The following is a 21652-nucleotide window of genomic DNA, read 5'->3' as shown; positions in this document are numbered from 1 at the left end:
TACTGGCTTTCACCGACCGCCTTTCAATCTAGCCTGAGCGCTAACCCTCGTACTGGCTTTCACCGACCGCCTTTCAATCTAGCCTGAGCTCTAACCCTCGTACTGGCTTTCACCGACCGCCTTTCATTCTAGCCTGAGCGCTAACCCTCGTACTGGCTTTCACCAGCCGCCTTTCATTCTAGCCTGAGCGCTAACCCTCATACTGGCTTTCACCGGCTGCCTTTCATTCTAGCCTGAGCGCTAACCCTCGTACTGGCTTTCACCGACCGCCTTTCATTCTAGCCTGAGCGCTAACCCTCGTACTGGCTTTCTACGGCCGCCTTTCATTCTAGCCTGAGCGCTAACCCTCGTACTGGCTTTCTACGGCCGCCTTTCATTCTAGCCTGAGCGCTAACCCTCGTACTGGCTTTCTACGGCCGCCTTTCATTCTAGCCTGAGCGCTAACCCTCGTACTGGCTTTCACCGACCGCCTTTCATTCTAGCCTGAGCGCTAACCCTCGTACTGGCTTTCACGGCCGCCTTTCATTCTAGCCTGAGCGCTAACCCTCGTACTGGCTTTCACCAGCCGCCTTTCATTCTAGCCTGAGCGCTAACCCTCGTACTGGCTTTCTCGGCCGCCTTTCATTTCTAGCCTGAGCGCTAACCCCTCGTACTGGCTTTCACCGACCGCCTTTCATTCTAGCCTGAGCGCAACCCCTCGTACTGGCTTTCTACGGCCGCCTTTCATTCTAGCCTGAGCGCTAACCCTCGTACTGGCTTTCTACGGCCGCCTTTCATTCTAGCCTGAGCGCTAACCCTCGTACTGGCTTTCTACGGCCGCCTTTCATTCTAGCCTGAGCGCTAACCCTCGTACTGGCTTTCACCGACCGCCTTTCATTCTAGCCTGAGCGCTAACCCTCGTACTGGCTTTCTACGGCCGCCTTTCATTCTAGCCTGAGCGCTAACCCTCGTACTGGCTTTCACCAGCCGCCTTTCATTTTAGCCTGAGCGCTAACCCTCGTACTGGCTTTCTACGGCCGCCTTTCATTCTAGCCTGAGCGCTAACCCTCGTACTGGCTTTCACCGACCGCCTTTCATTCACCATATTACACAGTAACACCAGTTATTCTCTGACACACAGGACGTCTGAGGTTCCATTTCAACACAATAGAAATTAATGTTTTTTTCAGTCCCTGTATTTATTTATTTTTAATTTCACCTTTATTTAACCAGGTAAGCCAGTTGAGAACAAGTTCTCATTTACAACTGCGACCTGGCCAAGATAAAGCAAAGCAGTGCGATAAAAACAACAACACAGAGTTACATATGGGGTAAAACAAAAAAAAGTCAAAAATACAACAGAAATAAATATATATACAGTGTGTGCAAATGTAGCAAGTTATGGAGGTAAGGCAATAAATAGGCTATAGTGCAAAATAATTACAATTAGTATTAACACTGGAATGATAGATGTGCAAGAGATGATGTGCAAATACAGATACTGGGGTACAAATGAGCAAAATAAATAACAATATAGGGATGAGGTAGTTGGGTGGGCTAATTTCAGATGGGCTGTGTACAGGTGCAGTGATCGGTAAGCTGCTCTGACAACTGATGCTTAAAGTTAGTGAGGGAGATAAGTGTCTCCAGCTTCAGAGATTTTAGCAATTTGTTTCAGTCATTGGCAGCAGAGAACTGGAAGGAATGGCGGCCAAAGGAGGTATTGGCTTTGGGAATGACTAGTGAGATATACCTGCTGGAGCGCAGACTACGGGTGGGTGTTGCTATGGTGACCAATGAGCTAAGATAAGGCGGGGATTTGCCTAGCAGTGATTTATAGATGGCCTGGAGCCAGTGGGTTTGGCGACGAATATGTAGTGAGGACCAGCCAACAAGAGCGTACAGGTCACAGTGGTGGGTAGTATATGGGGCTTTGGAGACAAAACGGATGGCACTGTGATAGACTACATCCAATTTGCTGAGTAGAGTGTTGGAGGCTATTTTGTAAATGACATCGCCGAAGTCAAGGATCGGTAGGATAGTCAGTTTTACGAGGGCATGCTTGGCAGCATGAGTGAAGGAGGCTTTGTTGCGAAATAGGAAACCGATTCTAGATTTAACTTTGGATTGGAGATTCTTAATGTGAGTCTGGAAGGAGAGTTTACAGTCTAACCAGACACCTAGATATTTGTAGTTGTCCACATACTCTAGGTCAGACCCGTCGAGAGTAGTGATTCTAGTCTGGTGGGCGGGTGCAAGCAGCGTTCGGTTGAAGAGCATGCATTTAGTTTTACTAGTGTTTAAGAGCAGTTGGAGGCTACTGAAGGAGTGTTGTATGGCATTGAAGCTCGTTTGGAGGTCATGCTGTGTCTGATCTTAAGTTCAGTGCCATTGACCGTGTTTTCTTCAAGCCACAAATGCCGCAATACGGATGAGCGCCTTCTCCAGTGCGAAGCCGGATGGATCTTCCACTTAAAAACTCTACACCCCCAACGACTTCATGAGGAATTGGACCTTGTATGTTTCTTGTAGTGTTGTCTTCACACACCAGCAGTCCCTTACACTTTCACTTTTTGTATTCTTTTGAGCATGGATTAAATTAATTATATTATTTTTGCATCTAGTCCTCCTTGGGTTATTCCTTGTCATGGTTTTGAGTGTGAGTACTTTTTTAACTCTACAGATGTTTTCTCTCCCACGCACCGACCGCCTTTCATTCTAGCCTGAGCGCTAACCCTCGTACTGGCTTTCTACGGCCGCCTTTCATTCTAACCTGAGCGCTAACCCTCATACTGGCTTTCTACGGCTGCCTTTCATTCTAGCCTGAGCGCTAACCCTCGTACTGGCTTTCTACGGCCGCCTTTCATTCTAGCCTGAGCGCTAACCCTCGTACTGGCTTTCACCGACCGCCTTTCATTCTAGCCTGAGCGCTAACCCTCGTACTGGCTTTCACCAGCCGCCTTTCATTCTAGCCTGAGCGCTAACCTCGTACTGGCTTTCACCGACCGCCTTTCATTCTAGCCTGAGCGCTAACCCCGTACTGGCTTTCTACGGCCGCCTTTCATTCTAGCCTGAGCGCTAACCCTCGTACTGGCTTTCACCGACCGCCTTTCATTCTAGCCTGAGCGCTAACCCTCGTACTGGCTTTCACCAGCCGCCTTTCATTCTAGCCTGAGCGCTAACCCTCGTACTGGCTTTCACCAGCCGCCTTTCATTCTAGCCTGAGCGCTAACCCTCGTACTGGCTTTCTACGGCTGCCTTTCATTCTAGCCTGAGCGCTAACCCTCGTACTGGCTTTCACCGGCCGCCTTTCATTCACCATATTACACAGTAACACCAGCTATTCTCTGACACACAGGACGTCTGAGGTTCCATTTCAACACAATAGAAATTAATGTTTTTTTCAGTCCCTGTATTTATCTACATATTACAATAACTAATCCTTTGTGGCAAAAGTAATACAGTTTTTGGGTAGGATTGGTCATAAGTGTTTCAGCCTGCCCATGGCCAGAAAAGAGGAACCCCTCAGGACTATATATAAATGAATTGGTCTCTTGAGTCGGATTATCAAGGGCGTTTCTACACTCAACACAGTACTGCTCCAGAGAACTAAAGGTAGGTTATAAACTATCATTTACAGGAATATCTGTAAACATAATAGCAGAACTAATCGTTTAAATGTTATATTGGCTGAACCAATTCCGTTTTATTTCATTTAAAAAACACAGAACACACCATAGTTCAATATACAGTGGCTTGCGAAAGTATTGACCCCCCTTGGCATTTTTCCTATTTTGTTGCCTTACAACCTGGAATTAAAATGGATTTTTTGTAGGTTTGTATCATTTGATTTACACAACATGCCTACCACTTTGAAGATGCATTTTGTGTGAAACAAACAAGAAAAAAATAAATAAAAAATTGAGCGTGCATAACTATTCACCCCCCCAAAGTCAATACTTTGAAGAGCCACCTTTTGCAGCAATTACAGCTGCAAGTCTCTTGGGGTATAAGCTTGGCACATCTAGCCACTGGGATTTTTGCCCATTCTTCAAGGCAAAACTGCTGCAGCTCCTTCAAGTTGAATGGGTTCCGCTGGTGTACAGAAATCTTTAAGTCATACCACAGATTCTCAATTGGATTGAGGTCTGGGCTTTGACTAGGCCATTCCAAGACATTTAAATGTTTCCCCTTAAACCACTCGAGTGTTGCTTTAGCAGTATGCTTAGGGTCATTGTGCTGCTGGAAGGTGAACCTCCATTCCAGTCTCAAATCTCTGGAAGACTGAAACAGGTGTCCCACAAGATTTTCCCTGTATTTAGCGCCAACCATCATTCCTTCAATTCTGACCAGTTTCCCAGTCCCTGCCGATGAAAAACATCCCCACAGCGGTCCCGAGTGGCCCAGTGGCCTAAGGCACTGCATCTCAGTGCTTGAGGCATCACTACAGACCCCCTGGTTCGATTCCAGGCTGTATCACAACCGGCCGTGATTGGGAGTCCCATAGGGCGGCGCACAATTGGCCCAGCGTCGTCCGGGTTTGGCCGGAGTAGGCCATCATTGTTAATAAGAACACCAAACGTGTGACCATCTCATCTGACCAGAGTACCTTCTTCCATATGTTTGGGGAGTCTCCCACATGCCTTTTGGTGAACACCAAACGTGTTTGCTTATTTTTTCTTTAAGCAGTGGCTTTTTTCTGGCCACTCTTCCATAAAGCCCAGCTTTGTGGAGTGTACGGCTTAAAGTGGTCTTATGGACAGATACTCCAATCTCCGCTGTGGAGCTTTGCAGCTCCTTCAGAGTTATCTTTGGTCTCTTTGTTGCCTCTCTGATTAATGCCCTCCTTGCCTGGTCCATGAGTTTTGGTGGGCGGCCCTCTCTTGGCAGGTTTGTTGTGGTGCCATATTCTTTCAATTTTTTAATAATGGATTTAATAGTGCTCCGTGGGATGTTAAAAGTTTCGGATATTTTTTTATAACCCAACCCTGATTTGTACTTCTCCACAACTTTGTCCCTGACCTGTTTGGAGAGCTCCTTGGTCTTCATGGTCCCGCTTGCTTGGTGGTGCCCCTTGCTTAGTAGTGTTGCAGACTCTGGGGCCTTTCAGAACAGGTGTATATATATTGAGATCATGTGACAGATCATGTGACACTTAGATTGCACCCAGGTGGACTTTATTTAACTAATTATGTGACTTCTGAAGGTAATTGGTTGCACCAGATCTTATTTAGGGGCTTCATAGCAAAGGGGGTGAATACATATGCACACACCACTTTTCCGTTAGTTATTTTTTTGAATATTTTGAAACAAGTTATTTTTTTCATTTCACTTCACCAATTTGGACTATTTTATGTATGTCCATTACATGAAATCCAAAATGAAAATTCATTTAAATTACAGGTTGTAATGCAACAAAATAGGAAAAACACCAAGGGGGATGATTACTTTTGCAAGGCACTGTATAAGTGTATTGTTTGTGATACCACTGTCAGCTTTTTGTACCAACTTGTGAATATTTAACCCATTATGTTGTTGTTGATTTGATCCCAGTCATTGAAATCCTGACATCATGGAGGCTGTCTCCAGTGGTCTACACCGAGCCTCAGGATTCCTGTGAGTCCACAGTTACTAATCAGACCTGGGTTCAACTACATGTGGATTAGATTTTTTGTTATTGAAATATTTACTTTCTGTGTATTTGAGTATTATCAAATAATGTGGCCAAAATGAACTTCTTTTATTGGAAATACTTGAAAGTATTTTCAATTAATTTCCTCAAAATAGCCTACAATTTAAAAATATTTTCAAGTACTTATTTTCAAATCATTATTTTAGATACTCATTGGACCTGGGTTAAATTGCATGGGGGTATTTATTTGTATTTGAGTATTTTCAAATACATGCCAATACTTTCCAAGTGTACAGTGGGTAGAACAAGTATTTGATACACTGCCGATTTTGCAGGTTTTCCTACTTACAAAGCATGTAGAGGTCTGTAATTTTTATCATAGGTAAACTTCAACTGTGAGAGACGGAATCTAAAACAAAAATCCAGAAAATCACATTGTATGATTTTTAAGTAATTAATTTGCATTTTATTGCATGACATAAGTATTTGATACATCAGAAAAGTAGAACTTAATATTTGGTACAGAAACCTTTGTCTGCAATTACAGAGATCATATGTTTCCTGTAGGTCTTGACCAGGTTTGCACACACTGCAGCAGGGATTTTGGCCCACTCCTCCATACAGACCTTCTCCAGATCCTTCAGGTTTCAGGGCTGTCGCTGGGCAATACGGACTTTCAGCTCCCTCCAAAGATGTTCTATTGGGTTCAGGTCTGGAGACTGGCTAGGCCACTCCAGGACCTTGAGATGCTTCTTACGGAGCCACTCCTTAGTTGCCCTGGCTGTGTGTTTCGGGTCGTTGTCATGCTGGAAGACCCAGCCACGACCCATCTTCAATGCTCTTACTGAGGGAAGGAGGTTGTTGGCCAAGATCTCGCGATACATGGCCCCATCCATCCTCCCCTCAATACAGTGCATTCGTCCTGTCCCCTTTGCAGAAAAGCATCCCCAAAGAATGGTGTTTCCACCTCCATGCTTCACGGTTGGGATGGTGTTCTTGGGGTTGTACTCATCCTTATTCTTCCTCCAAACACGGCGAGTGGAGTTTAGACCAAAAAGCTCAATTTTTGTCTCATCAGACCACATTACCTTCTCCCATTCCTCCTCTGGATCTTCCAGATGGTCATTGGCAAACTTCAGACGGGCCTGGACATGCGCTGGCTTGAGCAGGGGGGACCTTGCGTGCGCTGCAGGATTTTAATCCATAACGGCGTAGTGTGTTACTAATGATTTTCTTTGAGACTGTGGTCCCAGCTCTCTTCAGGTCATTGACCAGGTCCTGCCGTGTAGTTCTGGGCTGATCCCTCACCTTCCTCATGATCATTGATGCCCCACGAGGTGAGATCTTGCATGGAGCCCCAGACCAAGGGTGATTGACCGTCATCTTGAACTTCTTCCATTTTCTAATAATTGCACCAACAGTTGTTGCCTTCTCACCAAGCTGCTTGCCTATTGTCCTGTAGCCCATCCCAGCCTTTTGCAGGTCTACAATTTTATCCCTGATGTCCTTACACAGCTCTCTGGTCTTGGCCATTGTGGAGAGGTTGGAGTCTGTTTGATTGAGTGTGTGGACAGGTGTCTTTTATACAGGTAACGAGTTCAAACAGGTGCAGTTAATACAGGTTTTGAGTGGAGAACAGGAGGGCTTCTTAAAGAAAAACTAACAGGTCTGTGAGAGCCGGAATTCTTACTGGTTGGTAGGTGATCAAATACTTATGTCATGCAATAAAATGCAAATTAATTACTTAAAAATCATACAATGTGATTTTCTGGATTTTTGTTTTAGATTCCGTCTCTCACAGTTGAAGTGTACCTGTGATAAAAAATTACAGTCCTCTACATGCTTTGTAAGTAGGAAAACCTGCAAAATCGGCAGTATATCAAATACTTGTTCTCCCCACTATATATTGAAATACATTCCAATATTCCAATACTTTTATTTTCAAATAGAAAATATCTGATTACTTAATTTTAAATGTATGCAAAAGAAATGGAAATAATTGAAATAGTATTTGAACCCAGGTCTGTTATCAATATACAGTATATTAATTATTTACCCATGTATAATATACTATGTTTCATGTAATTGTTACGAAACCGATTAACTAGCCTGCTTATATTATTGCACAAGTCTAGGGGTCTTAGGCCTAGTTAACTGATCTGAAACCTGATTTGATGCATTAATATGAGAAGTAAGCGTATGCGACCAGGTGTTGAATGTACATGGATGGGCCAAGGAGTCAGCCACCTTACCTTCCAGGGCTGTCATGATTTCCTCCGAAGCTCTCCTCTCCTTGTTCGGGCAGGTTTCGGAGTTCGTCGTCACCGGCCTTCTAGCCACTGCCGCTCCTCATCTCATCATTCCATTGGTTTTTGTCTTGTTTATTACACACACCTGGTTCATATCCCCCTCATCAGTACCTGTATAAGTGTTCCCTCTGCCCCCTTGTCTTTGTGTGTGATTGTTTATTGTGGAGGTGACGATAGCGCGGTGGATCGTTATATATTTGTATCGCCGGGATATTCACCCGTGTGCTTTGTTTTCTCCAGTGCGCCGTTAAACCGCACTGTAGTGTTTTACGCATTGCTGCGTACTGCTGTATTTGCCGTATAAACCATTTATTCTGTGATTTACCCTCCTGCTCCCGACTCCGTCCAAATCACCCGCTACAACGGCCAGCACTTTCTTGACCTCTTGGTCGGCCAGTCAAAGTGGATTATTATTTGTTCAGATAGTGACGAAACATAAATATGTACAAAAAGGAAAAATATCAAAGGCACCAAACCAAACAAAAGGCCACCAAACCAACCAGCAGCCTTACGGCTTGCCAGCTGGGACACTGACTGACCATCACCTTAGGAGTCTGTTGATACACCCAGCTGGGACACTGACTGACCATCACCTTAGGAGTCTGTTGATACACCCAGCTGGGACACTGACTGACCATCACCTTAGGAGTCTGTTGATACACCCAGCTGGGACACTGACTGACCATCACCTTAGGAGTCTGTTGATACACCCAGCTGGGACACTGACTGACCATCACCTTAGGAGTCTGTTGATACACCCAGCTGGGACACTGACTGACCATCACCTTAGGAGTCTGTTGATACACCCAGCTGGGACACTGACTGACCATCACCTTAGGAGTCTGTTGATACACCCAGCTGGGACACTGACTGACCATCACCTTAGGAGTCTGTTGATACACCCAGCTGGGACACTGACTGACCATCACCTTAGGAGTCTGTTGATACACCCAGCTGGGACACTGACTGACCATCACCTTAGGAGTCTGTTGATACACCCAGCTGGGACACTGACTGACCATCACCTTAGGAGTCTGTTGATACACCCAGCTGGGACACTGACTGACCATCACCTTAGGAGTCTGTTGATACACCCAGCTGGGACACTGACTGACCGTCACCTTAGGAGTCTGTTGATACACCCAGCTGGGACACTGACTGACCATCACCTTAGGAGTCTGTTGATACACCCAGCTGGGACACTGACTGACCATCACCTTAGGAGTCTGTTGATACACCCAGCTGGGACACTGACTGACCATCACCTTAGGAGTCTGTTGATACACCCAGCTGGGACACTGACTGACCATCACCTTAGGAGTCTGTTGCGTCAATCTAAGTAACACAATACGAAAATCCCCATCAAAATATGTCAGTTTCGCATCTGCGGTGGAAGGTGGCTGCGCTACAACGATGTTTGTCAGACCATGAGAAAATCGGTCTTCTCATGAAAACATCTATAGCGTCCGAACAGTTTGAGCTACAAACTAATATGACCCACTATGGAAAGGGGAGACTCACAAACACAAGGTGTTCTCTTTGCTCTGTGACCCCAACTCAGGACTCGTCTGAAGGTTACAAACCAATGGAAGTGTGGAGGTATTTTTGTGCCAACAAAAAGAAGAGGTTAAATATGTGTAAAAAAAATAAAAATAATCCTGAACTTTCTTAGATCTCCTAGATATAGGACACGCACTTCAAAATCTTATTCCTTATGATTTATTTTTGACTTTTTTTTGCAATTTCTGAATATGTTATTCAATGCGTTTCTATGGGCTATAGTAGTTAAGGACAAATTCAATATTATATCAAATAATTATAATAATCAAAAAAAGATACCTAAAGTGCTCCTAAAATTCAAAATCAAATAGCTATTTGATCCATGGTGTGATGGGTGAGTTGAAGGAGTCAGGCGTAGGAGGGTAAATCACAGAATAACAGGATTTATTCTTGAAAACAGAGTTACACAGTCCAGTGCGCAAAAGAGGTGCACTGGGAACCAACAAGGCACACGGGGAAAATAACCCGGCGATACAAAATACAAGGAGCTCCACCGAGCTTCACTTTCCTCACAATAAACAATCACACACAAAGACAAGGGGGCAGAGGGAACACTTACACAGGTACTGATGAGGGGATATGAACCAGGTGTGTGTAATAAACAAGACAAAAACCAATGGAAACGATGAGATGAGGAGCGGCAGTGGCTAGAAGGCCGGTGACGACGAACTCCGAAGCCCGAACGAGGAGAGGAGGCAGCTTCGGAGGAAGTCGTGACACATGGTATGATCTTCTTAAAACAATTCCATATGTTACCTTAGAAACCCCCCTCCCCCTTATCAAGGTTTCCTGGCAGAGCACAGCCCTTGACCCGGTTAGTCCTGCCCCCTCAGCCCTTGACCCGGTTAGTCCTGCCCCCTCAGCCCTTTACCCGGTTAGTCCTGCCCCCTCAGCCCTTGACCCGGTTAGTCCTGCCCCCTCAGCCCTTGACCCGGTTAGTCCTGCCACCTCAGCCCTTGACCCGGTTAGTCCTGCCACCTCAGCCCTTGACCCGGTTAGTCCTGCCCCCTCAGCCCTTGACCCGGTTAGTCCTGCCCCCTCAGCCCTTGACCCGGTTAGTCCTGCCCCCTCAGCCCTTGACCCGGTTAGTCCTGCCCCCTCAGCCCTTGACCCGGTTAGTCCTGCCCCCTAGGGGATAGAGTGTGGAAGTATATCCTGGTAGAGTGTGTTGGCTCCCCCCTCCCCCCATTATGTTATGTAATACCATAATATCACATCTGATTTAAAGACCAGGATCGGAGAACACTGTCCAAGAAGATGGTCAACGAAATTACAAAAATATATATGTTTTTTTTAAATCTATAGATCATCTTTTCAAAGAAGGCTATCCTCCAGCTTGAAGTTCCATTGGGATGTATATTCCAAACCTTCCCCGGGGAACATGTTAGAGGTCTTCATCCTGTTCTGTTTCTGTCTCATCATCGGTGCAGCGATAGGAGGTCTTCTGCATGTGTGGATGGTCTACAGTCTGAACTACCAGCCCTTTCCGTCCATGTTGATCGCCTGCACCTGGGGCTGTGTAACAGTCCTGCTGCTCTTCTTCCTCCACCCCGTCCGCTGTGTCCTCTCTATCTCAGTCCCCTCCCTGGGCATCAAACAGGTAGCATTGTCACTAGGGTTTCACATTTCTGGATAACTTTCACAAAATACCCAAGGTTTTTTAGAAATCACAGTTGGAAGATTTCCCGGAAATCAGGTCTCACTATCATGATGCTCCTTTTTTCATGCCAAAAAAAAGAAAGCACGAAGCAGACTAAACTCTTTAATCCTTTAAGAACCTGCTTTATGTAAAATAGTGTGTGATAAAACTTGGAAAATAAACAAATGTGGCTCATAGCAAACAACATAAGATAGGGCTGTTTGTTTCGTTAGGTTCAGAACAAACAAAAAGGTTTATTCAACCCACTGTGTCATACAGCTGCAAATACATTTTTGCACATGATCAAACAGTCATTTATATGTCATGATGAGATTAGGTGTGTAACTTCTCAGAACTGGTATCTGTTTGCAGATACTGCCTAAAGCAGTTCCTCTTTATACAGTCACTGCTCAGTGATGTTTATCAGTGATCTCCTGTTCACCTTAGTCAACAGGACTTTTCGCTCACAGTAACTTGCACTCAGTAACTTTCCACACACCTAGTTCCTCTTTCCACTTCCTTGACCCCTAACATATACATTCCTTATATACTACCAGTCCAAGGTTTGGACACACCTACTCATTGAAGGGTTCTTCTTTATTTTTACTATTTTTACATTGTAGAATAATAGTTAAGACATCAAAACAATGAAATAACACATGTGGAATCATGTAGTAAACAAAAAAGTGTTAAACAAATCAAAATCTATTTTATATTTGAGAATCTTCAAATAGCCACCCTTTGCCTTGATGACAGCTTTGCACACTCTTGGCATTCTCTCAATCAGCTTCACCTGGAATGCTTTTCCAACAGTCTTGAAGGAGTTCCCACATATGCTAAGCACTTGTTGGCTGCTTTTCCTTCTCTATGCAGTCTGACTAATCCCAAACCATCTCAATTGGGTTGAGGTCAGGGGATTGTGGAGGCCAGGTCATCTGATGCAGCACTCCATCACTCCATCTTGGTAAAATAGCCCTTACACAGCCTGGATGTGTGTTGGGTCATTGTCCTGTTGAAAAATAAATGATAGTCCCACTAAGCCCAAACCAGATGGGAAACCAGATGGGATGGCGTATCACTGCAGAATGCTGTGGTAGCCATGCTGGTTAAGTGTGTCTTGAATTCTTAATAAATCACAGACAGTTTCACCAGCAAAGCACCCCCACACCATAACACCTCCTCCTCCATGCTTTACGGTGGGAACTACACATGCAGAAATAATCAGTTCACCCACACAGCGTCTCACAAAGACACGGCGGTTGGAACCATCAATCTCCAATTTGGACTCCAGACCAAAGGATACATTTCCAACGCTCTAATTGCTCGTGTTTCTTGGCCCAAGCAGGTCTCTTCTTATTATTGGTGTCCTTTAGTAGTGGTTTCTTTGCAGCAATTCGACCATGAAGTCCTGATTCACACAGTCCCATCTGAACAGTTGATGTTGAGATGTGTCTGTGACTTGAACTCTGTGAACCAGAGTTCAATTCGCCTTCATGGTCGAATTGCTGCAAGGAAACCACTACTAAATGACACCAATAAGAAGAAGAGACCTGCTTGGGCCAAGAAACCCGATCGGCATATCTATTTATTGTGGCCATTGAGATGTTAGCTATTAAAATCAGATCCAACAATAATATCAGGGGATTAGAAATCCAGGGCTTAAAAACAAAGGTGTCATTTTACGCTGATGATTCATGTTTTCTTTTAAATCCACAACTAGAATCCCTCCACAGCCTCATAGAGGATCTAGATACATTTTCTAACCTCTCTGGATTACAACCAAATTATGACAAATGTATTATATTACGTATTGGATCACTATAAAATACAATTTTTATATTACATGTAGTTTACCAATAAAATGGTCTGATGGTGATGTGGATATACTCGGAATACATATGAAATAAATGATCTCACTCCAATACATTTTAATAGAAAGTTAGCAAAAATAGATAAGATCTTGCTACCATGGAAAGGTAAACACCTGTCAATTTGTGGAAAAATCACCCTGATTAACTCTTTAGTATTATCCCAGTTTACCTATTTGCTTATGGTCTTGCCTACGCCTAGCGAACAGTTTTATTAAATTATATGAGAAAAAAATATTCCATTTTATTTGGAACAGCAAGCCAGACAAAATTAAACAGGCCTATTTATATAATTAATATGAATTCGGAGGATAGAAATTATTAAATATTAAAGCATTAGACCTATCACTAAAAGCTTCAGTCATACAAAAGTTATACTTAAATCCAAACTGGTTCTCTAGCAAATTAGTAAGATTGTCTCACCCAATGTTCAAGAATGGCCCTTTTCCCTTTATTCAGATTACAACCTCTCACTTTCAGTTATTTGAAAAGGAAATAATCTCCCAAATATCACTATTTCTAAAACAAGCCATAGAAAGTTTGTTGCAATTTCAATTTAATCCTCCAGAAACGACAGAACAAATAATGCAACAAATATTGTGGTTAAACTCAAATATACTAATTGACAAAAACCCTTTTTTTTTGACACAAAAAAAAAAAAAAAGGTAGAATCTTCATAAATGAAATCATCGGTAGGACTGGTGGAGTTATGTCGCACATGCAGCTAACAAAAACATATGGAAATGTCTGCTCTACCCAAAATTACAACCAAATAATTGCAGCCTTACTGCAAAAATGTAAGAGGAAAGTGGAAGGGGGAGAAAGTAAGGAACTTGTCTGTCGGCCTTGCATTAAATAACATAATTGGTTAAGGAAAACTGTGATAAATAAAAAAGTATATCAGTTTCATTTAAGGACCAAAGGATTGACAGCCGTCCCATATAGATTGCAAATAGTTGGGAAGAGATTTTTGACGTACCGATCCCATGGCATAGTGTTTATGAACTGATACGCAAAACGACACCGGATTCAAAACATAGAATCTTTCAATTTAAATTATTATATAAAATTCTTGCTACCAATAGAATGTTATTTATATGGGGGATACAATCTTCCCAGCTCTGCAGATTTTGCTGCGAAGAGACAGAATCATTAGATCATTTGTTTTGGTACTGTCCATTTGTAGCTTGTTTTTGGACACAGGTCCAGGAATGGCTAAAGGATTGCAATATTTACCTGGAGCTAACCTTGCAGATAGCATTACTGGGTGATCTGAAAAGTCATAGTCAATCGATCAATAACATAATAATACTTTTAGCAAAAATGTTTATTTTCAATTCACAATCTGTAGAAACAATGAGAATAGAAAGGTTCAGAACTTTTGTAAGACATCACAGTACAGTTGAAATATATATGGCAAATAGAAATCCTATATGGATGGTGTTAAAATATAGATGGGAGGTGTTGAATGGAATTGAAGGATGGGACTAATAACAACTAACAACAAATAATAACAAGATAACTAATAATGTAAGCATACTGTGTCCATAATAAGTATATAGATTGTAGGTTGGGAGCTTTTGTGAAAGAGCACAGTTAGAAAGATATGGCATATAGAAGCAAACCGGATGGACATCATGAAAACGATCGGAGAGGTTGAGGGTAGAGGAAGTTCAGGAGTAAAAACAAACAAAATATAATTATTGTAAAATTGACTGTGTCCATAAAATGGATATAGTATGTATAAGCTGGAAGTAGAGGCCTAAGCATTGTTGTTCACTAGTTTACTCCAAGTAGGGAAAGGGTGGCGGGGTTGGAAAGTAATAAAGGGGAATACAGTGGGGGAAAAAAGTATTTAGTCAGCCACCAATTGTGCAAGTTCTCCCACTTAAAAAGATGAGAGAGGCCTGTAATTTTCATCATAGGTACACGCCAACTATGACAGACAAAGAGAGAAAAAAATTCCAGAAAATCACATTGTAGGGTTTTTATGAATTTATTGGCATATGATGGTGGAAAATAAGTATTTGGTCAATAACAAAAGTTTCTCAATACTTTGTTATATACCCTTTGTTGGGCAATGACACAGGTCAAACGTTTTCTGTAAGTCTTCACAAGGTTTTCACACACTGTTGCTGGTATTTTGGCCCATTCCTCCATGCAGATCTCCTCTAGAGCAGTGATGTTTTGGGGCTGTCGACAGGGCAACACAGACTTTCAACTCCCTCCAAAGATTTTCTATGGGGGTTGAGATCTGGAGACTGGCTAGGCCACTCCAGGACCTTGAAATGCTTCACAAGCCACTCCTTCGTGTTCGGTGGTGTTTGGGATCATTGTCATGCTGAAAGACCCAGCCATGTTTCATCTTCAATGCCCTTGCTGATGGAAGGAGGATTTCCCCTCAAAATCTCAGACATGGCCCCATTCATTCTTTCCTTTACACAGATTAGTCGTCCTGGTCCCTTTGCAGAAAAACACCCCAAAGCATGATGTTTCCACCCCCATGCTTCACAGTAGGTATGGTGTTTTTGGATGCAACTCAGCATTCTTTGTCCTCCAAACATGACGAGTTGAGTTTTTACCAAAAAGTTATATTTTGTTTCCATCTGACCGTATGACATTCTCCCAATCCTCTTCTGGATCATCCAAATGTACTTTCAGACGGGCCTGACATGTACTGGCTTAAGCAGGGGGACACGTCTTGCACTGCAGGATTTGAGTCCCTGGCGGCGTAGTGTGTTACTGATGGTAGGCTTTGTTACTTTGGTCCCAGCTCTCTGCAGGTCATTCACTAGGTCCCCCGTGTGGTTCTGGGATTTTTGCTCACCATTCTTGTGATCATTTTGACCCCACGGGTGGGAGATCTTGCGTAGGCCCCAGATCGAGGGAGATTATCAGTGGTCTTTATGTCTTCCATTTCCTAATAATTGCTCCCACAGTTGATTTCTTCAAACCAAGCTGCTTACCTATTGCAGATGCAGTCTTCCCAGCCTGGTGCAGGTCTACAATTTTGTTTCTGTGTCCTTTGACAGCTCTTTGGTCTTGGCCATAGTGGAGTTTGGAGTGTGACTGTTTGAGGTACGGTTGTCTTTTATACTGATAACAAGTTAAACGAGGCTGACACTAATGTAACGCAGTGGAGGACAGAGGAGCCTCTTAAAGAAGAAGTTACAGGTCTGTGAGAAGAAATCTTGCTTGTTTGTAGGTGACCAAATACTTATTTTCCACCATAATTTGCAAATAAATTCATTAAAAATCCTACAATGGGATTTTCTGGAATTTTTTTTCTCAATTTGTCTGTCATAGTTGACGTGTACCTATGATGAAAATTACAGGCCTCTCTCATCTTTTTAAGTGGGAGAACTTGCACAATTGGTGGCCGACTAAATACTTTTTTTCCCCACTGTATATATATATTTTTTTAAAGGATATGTATGTGTATGTATATGTCTATAGAATTTTTTTATAATAATAATAATAATAAATAAATAAATACAAATAAAAAATAAAAAATAAAAAGTAACACGAGCAATGGACATTAGGCCAGTGGAAATGTATCCTTTGGTCTGGAGTCCAAATTGGAGGTGACTGGGAATATGGCAGAATACAAACAGTGTAGCTACTCACTCTGCAAGGCAATTAAACTGGCAAAACTTCAGTACAGAGACAAAGTGGAGTCCCAATTCAACGGCTCAGACACGAGACGTATGTGGCAGGGTCTACAGACAATCACGGACTACAAAGGGAAAACCAGCCACGTCGCCGACACCGACATCTCGCTTCCAGACAAGCTAAACACCTTCTTCGCCCGCTTTGAGGATAACACAGTGCCACCGACGAGGCCCACTACCAAGGACTGTGGTCTCTCCTTCTCCGTGGCCGTTATGTTAACCCCCGCAAGGCTGCCGACCCAGACAGCATCCCTAGCCGCGTCCTCAAAGCATGCGCAGACGAGCTGGCTGGTGTGTTTATGGACATATTCAATCTCTCCCTTTCCTAGTCTGCTGTCCCCACATACTTCAAGATGGCCACCATTGTTCCTGTACCCAAGAAAGCAAAAGTAACTGAACTAAATGACTATCGCCCCGTAGCACTCACCTCTGTCATCATGAAGTGCTTTTGAGAGACTAGTCAAGGATCATATCACCTCTACCTTACCTGTCACCCTAGGCCCACTTCAATTTGCTTACCACCCCAATAGATCCACAGACGATGCAATCGGCATCAAACTGCACACTGCCCTATCCCACCTGGACAAGAGGAATACCTACAGTTGAAGTTGGAAGTTTACATACATCTTAGCCAAATACATTTAAACTCAGTTTTTCACAATTCCTGACATTTAATCCAAGTAAACATTCCCTGTCTTAGGTCAGTTAGGATCACCACTTTATTTTAAGAATGTGAAATGTCAGAATAATAGTAGAGAGAATGATTTATTTCAGCTTTTATTTTTTCATCACATTCCCAGTGGGTCAGAAGTTTACATACACTCAATTAGTATTTTGTAGCATTGCCTTTAAATTGTGTAACTTGGTTCAACATTTCGGGTAGCCTTCCACAAGCTTCCCACAATAAGTTGGGTGAATTCTGGCCCATTTTTCCTGACAGAGCTGGTGTAACTGAGTCAGGTTTGTAGGCCTCCTTGCTCGCACACGCTTTTTCAGTTCTTCCCACAAATGTTCTACAGCAGGGGTGTCAAACTCATTTTAGCTCAGGAGCCACATGGAGGAAAATCTATTCCCAAGTGGGCCGGACCGGTAAAATCATGGTATATATAACTTAAAAACAACAACTTCAGGTTGTTTTCTTTGTTTTAATACGATCAACATACAACATAAAGCTGGAGCCTGAGGACAGTGTGTCCAAAATAGTACAAGCACAACATCACTATTAATCATAAAACACGTCAAGTTTATTTGAAAATTCTAAAGAAAAAGAACACACAAACACACAATGCCTCAGTGATTAACAGAACTGTTTCACAGATCACAGAACTATATCAGGATGTCATTTCTCAGGCAGAAATGTAGATAAAAATAATGAAATCCTGTTCCCCAAACAAGTGCAAGAACCACAGAGTCAAGAATAGGTTAAATATACAAATAAAATAAAATCAATTAAAAACAATAGCACATCAACATAAAAACATATAAACATAAAGCTGGAGCCTGAGGACAGTGTGTCCAAAAGCACAACATCACTATTAATCATAAAACACCTCAAGTTATTTGAATGTTCTGAGGACAAAGAACACACAAACACACAATGCCTCAGTGATTCACAGAAGTATATCACAGAACTATATCAGGGTGTCATTTCTCAGGCAGAAATGTAGATAAAAATAATTAAATCCTGTTCCCCAAACAAGTGCAAGAACCACAGAGTCAAGAATAGGTTAAATATACAAATAAAATAAAATCAATTAAAAACAATAGCACATCAACATAAAAACATATAAACATAAAGCTGGAGCCTGAGGACAGTGTCCAAAAGCACAACATCACTATTAATCATAAAACACCTCAAGTTATTTGAAAGTTCTGAGGACAAAGAACACACAAAAACACAATGCCTCAGTGATTAACAGAACTGTTTCACAGATCACAGAACTATATCAGGGTGTCATTTCTCAGGCAGAAATGTAGATAAAAATAATTAAATCCTGTTCCCCAAACAAGTGCAAGAACCACAGAGTCAAGAATAGGTTAAATATACAAATAAAATAAAATCAATTAAAAACAATAGCACATCAACATAAAAACATATAAACATAAATCTGAAAGCGTTGCTCAAACTCCCGTAACAGTCCCGTTATTTTATCTTTGAACCGCTTCATGTCTGCCACATGTTGGGTCGCGCACACATTTTTCAGACAGGGGAAGTGAGCTGCATCACCACCGGCAAGTTGCGTCTCCCACAATGACAGCTTCAACTTGAAAGAACGTATGCTGTCATAATACTGCGTGACAACTTTGTTGCGCCCTTGCAGCTGTTTGTTCAAGTTATTCAGGTGCTCTGTAACATCCACCATAAATGCAAGGTCCTGCATCCATTCTGCGGAATGAAATTCTAACACTGGTTTGCCCTTTTCTTCCATGAACTGTTCAATTTCTTCTCGTAAATCAAAGAAACGCCTCAGCACAGCACCTCGGCTTAACCATCTTACCTCAGTGTGGTATGGCAGGCCATAGATGTGGTCTTTCTCTCTGAGAAGGCTGTCAAACTGACGGTGATTCAGGCTTCTGGATCGGATGAAATTAACAGTTTGGATGACCACCTTCATGACGTTATCCATCTTTAATGACTTGCAACACAAAGCCTCCTGGTGCAAAATACAGTGAAAAGTCAAAAAATCACGTCCTCCATTTGCAGATTGCACTTTCTCTCTGAACTTTGTCACAATGCCTGCTTTTTTCCCGATCATTGAGGGCGCACCATCTATAGCCAGGCTGACAGCGCGGTACCAGTCCACTCTGACCCTGTCCAGCGCGCCGACGAGTGCGGTAAAAATATCAGCTGCTGTCGTTGTATCTGTCATCGGCACCAACTCCACGAACTCCTCGGTGACGGTCAATGCACTCTGCGTCCACTTTTCTCTTTTTTGACAGAGACATATTGGGGCAATGAGGGTGCCAAAGCACATAATGTTAAAAGTAGAAGCCGTAATAAATATTGCGTGCAAAACAAAGTAGCTCATTGGCTGCACGTGCTTGACGGTCAATGTGTCATCAACTCCGCGGATGAAAATGGCCAGTTGTGCAACATCTGTAATGTCTGTGCTTTCATCAATTGCAACCGAAAACGCAATAAATGACTTTACTTTTTGCTTCAACTGGCTGTCCAAATCCACTGAAAGATCGGAAATCCTGTCTGCAACTGTGTTTCTTGTCAGACTGATATTTGCAAAAGCCTGCCGCTTTTCAGGGCACACAATCTCCGCTGCCTTCATCATGCATGTTTTTACAAATTCACCCTCACTAAATGGTTTTGAAGCCACTGCGATTTCATTAGCAATGAGGTAGCTAGCTTTCACTGCAGCGTCACTGATGTCTCGGCTGTGAGTAAACACAGACTGCTGTTTCTTCAGACCCGCCAACAGTTCATTCACCTTCTCTCATCTCCGCTGTCCTTGAAAGTTGTCATATTTGTCGGCATGAAGACTCACATAGTGGCGACGAAGGTTATATTCTTTCAGCACTGCAACATGCTCTGAACACACCAAACATATAGCTTTCCCATTCAATTCCGTGAATAAATAGGATGACCATTTTTCTTGGAACACTCTGCACTCTGCGTCCACTTTTCTCTTTTTTGACAGAGACATATTGGGGCAATGAGGGTGCCAAAGCACATAATGTTAAAAGTAGAAGCCGTAATAAATATCGCGGGCAAAACAAAGTAGCTCATTGGCTGCACGTGCTTGACCTACTTGCTCTGCCCCGGTATAAACAGTTTGCTTGCTTAACACAATTACTATTGCGCTTTCCAGTGGACGCAATTGGAACAGCAGTTTATTTTATTGAAAAATTGCAGCGCATTTTTATACTTTACCAATTATTTTATTTTTTTTTATTTTTCAAAATCATCTCACGGGCCGGATTAAACCCGTTTGCGGGCCTGATCCGGCCCGCGGGCCGGACGTTTGACACCCCTGTTCTATAGGATTGAGGTCAGGGCTTTGTGATGGCCACTCCAATACCTTGAATTTGTTGTCCTTAAGCCATTTTGCCACAACTTTGGAAGTATGCTTGGGGTCATTGTCCATTTGGAAGACATATTTGCGACCAGGCTTTAACTTCCTGACTGATGTCTTGAGATGTTGCTTCAATATATCCACATCATTTTCTTTCCTCATGATGCCATCTATTTTGTGAAGTGCACCAATCCCTTCTGCAGCAAAGCACCCCCACAGCATGATGCTGCCACCCCCGTGCTTCACGGTTGGGATGGTGTTCTTCGGCTTGCAAGCAACCCCCTTTTTCCTCCAAACATAACGATGGTCATTATGGCCAAACAGTTCTATTTTTGTTTCATCAGACCAGAGAACATTTCTCCAAAAAGTACCATCTTTGTCCCCATGTGCAGTTGCAAACCGTAGTCTGGCTTAATGGCGGTTTTGGAGCAGTGGCTTCTTCCTTGCTGAGCGGCCTTTCAGGTTATGTCGATATATGACTCGTTTTTACTGTGGATATAGATACTTTTGTACCTGTTTCCTCCAGCATCTTCACAAGGTCATTTGCTATTGTTCTGGGATTGATTTGCACTTTTCGCACCAAAGTACGTTCATCTCTAGGAGACAGAACACGTCTCCTTCCTGAGAGGTATGACGGCTGTGTGGTCCCATGGTGTTTATACTTGCGTACTATTGTTTGTACAAATGAACGTGGCACCTTCAGGCGTTTGGAAATTGCTCCCAAGGATGAACCAGACTTGTGGAGGTCTACAATTGGCTGATTTCTTTTGATTTTCCCATGATGTCAAGCAAAGAGGCACTGAGTTTGAAGGTAGGCCTTGAAATACATCCACAGATACACCTCCAATTGACTCAAATGATGTCAATTAGCCTATCAGAAGCTTCTAAAGCCATGACATTATTTTCTGGAATTTTCCAAGCTGTTTAAAGGCACAGTCAACTTAGTGTATGTAATATTCTGACCCACTG

At 42.8% G+C, this 21652-nt stretch overlaps 1 long non-coding RNA gene across 1 annotated transcript; it reads left to right on the top strand.

The window, feature by feature from the left end:
- Window positions 1-3557: 3557 nt before the first annotated feature.
- On the top strand, window positions 3558-10909 carry LOC121545218. Its single transcript, XR_005996216.1, has 3 exons — window positions 3558-3594; window positions 5533-5595; window positions 10786-10909. It is a non-coding gene; the product is annotated as an uncharacterized LOC121545218 (long non-coding RNA).
- Window positions 10910-21652: the final 10743 nt, after the last annotated feature.

The sequence above is a fragment of the Coregonus clupeaformis genome, unplaced genomic scaffold (assembly GCF_020615455.1).
Source record: "Coregonus clupeaformis isolate EN_2021a unplaced genomic scaffold, ASM2061545v1 scaf0811, whole genome shotgun sequence".
NCBI classification, from domain to species: domain Eukaryota; kingdom Metazoa; phylum Chordata; class Actinopteri; order Salmoniformes; family Salmonidae; genus Coregonus; species Coregonus clupeaformis.
Note: the sequence above shows the minus strand (reverse complement) of the source record. Positions and strands in the feature narration are given on the sequence as shown.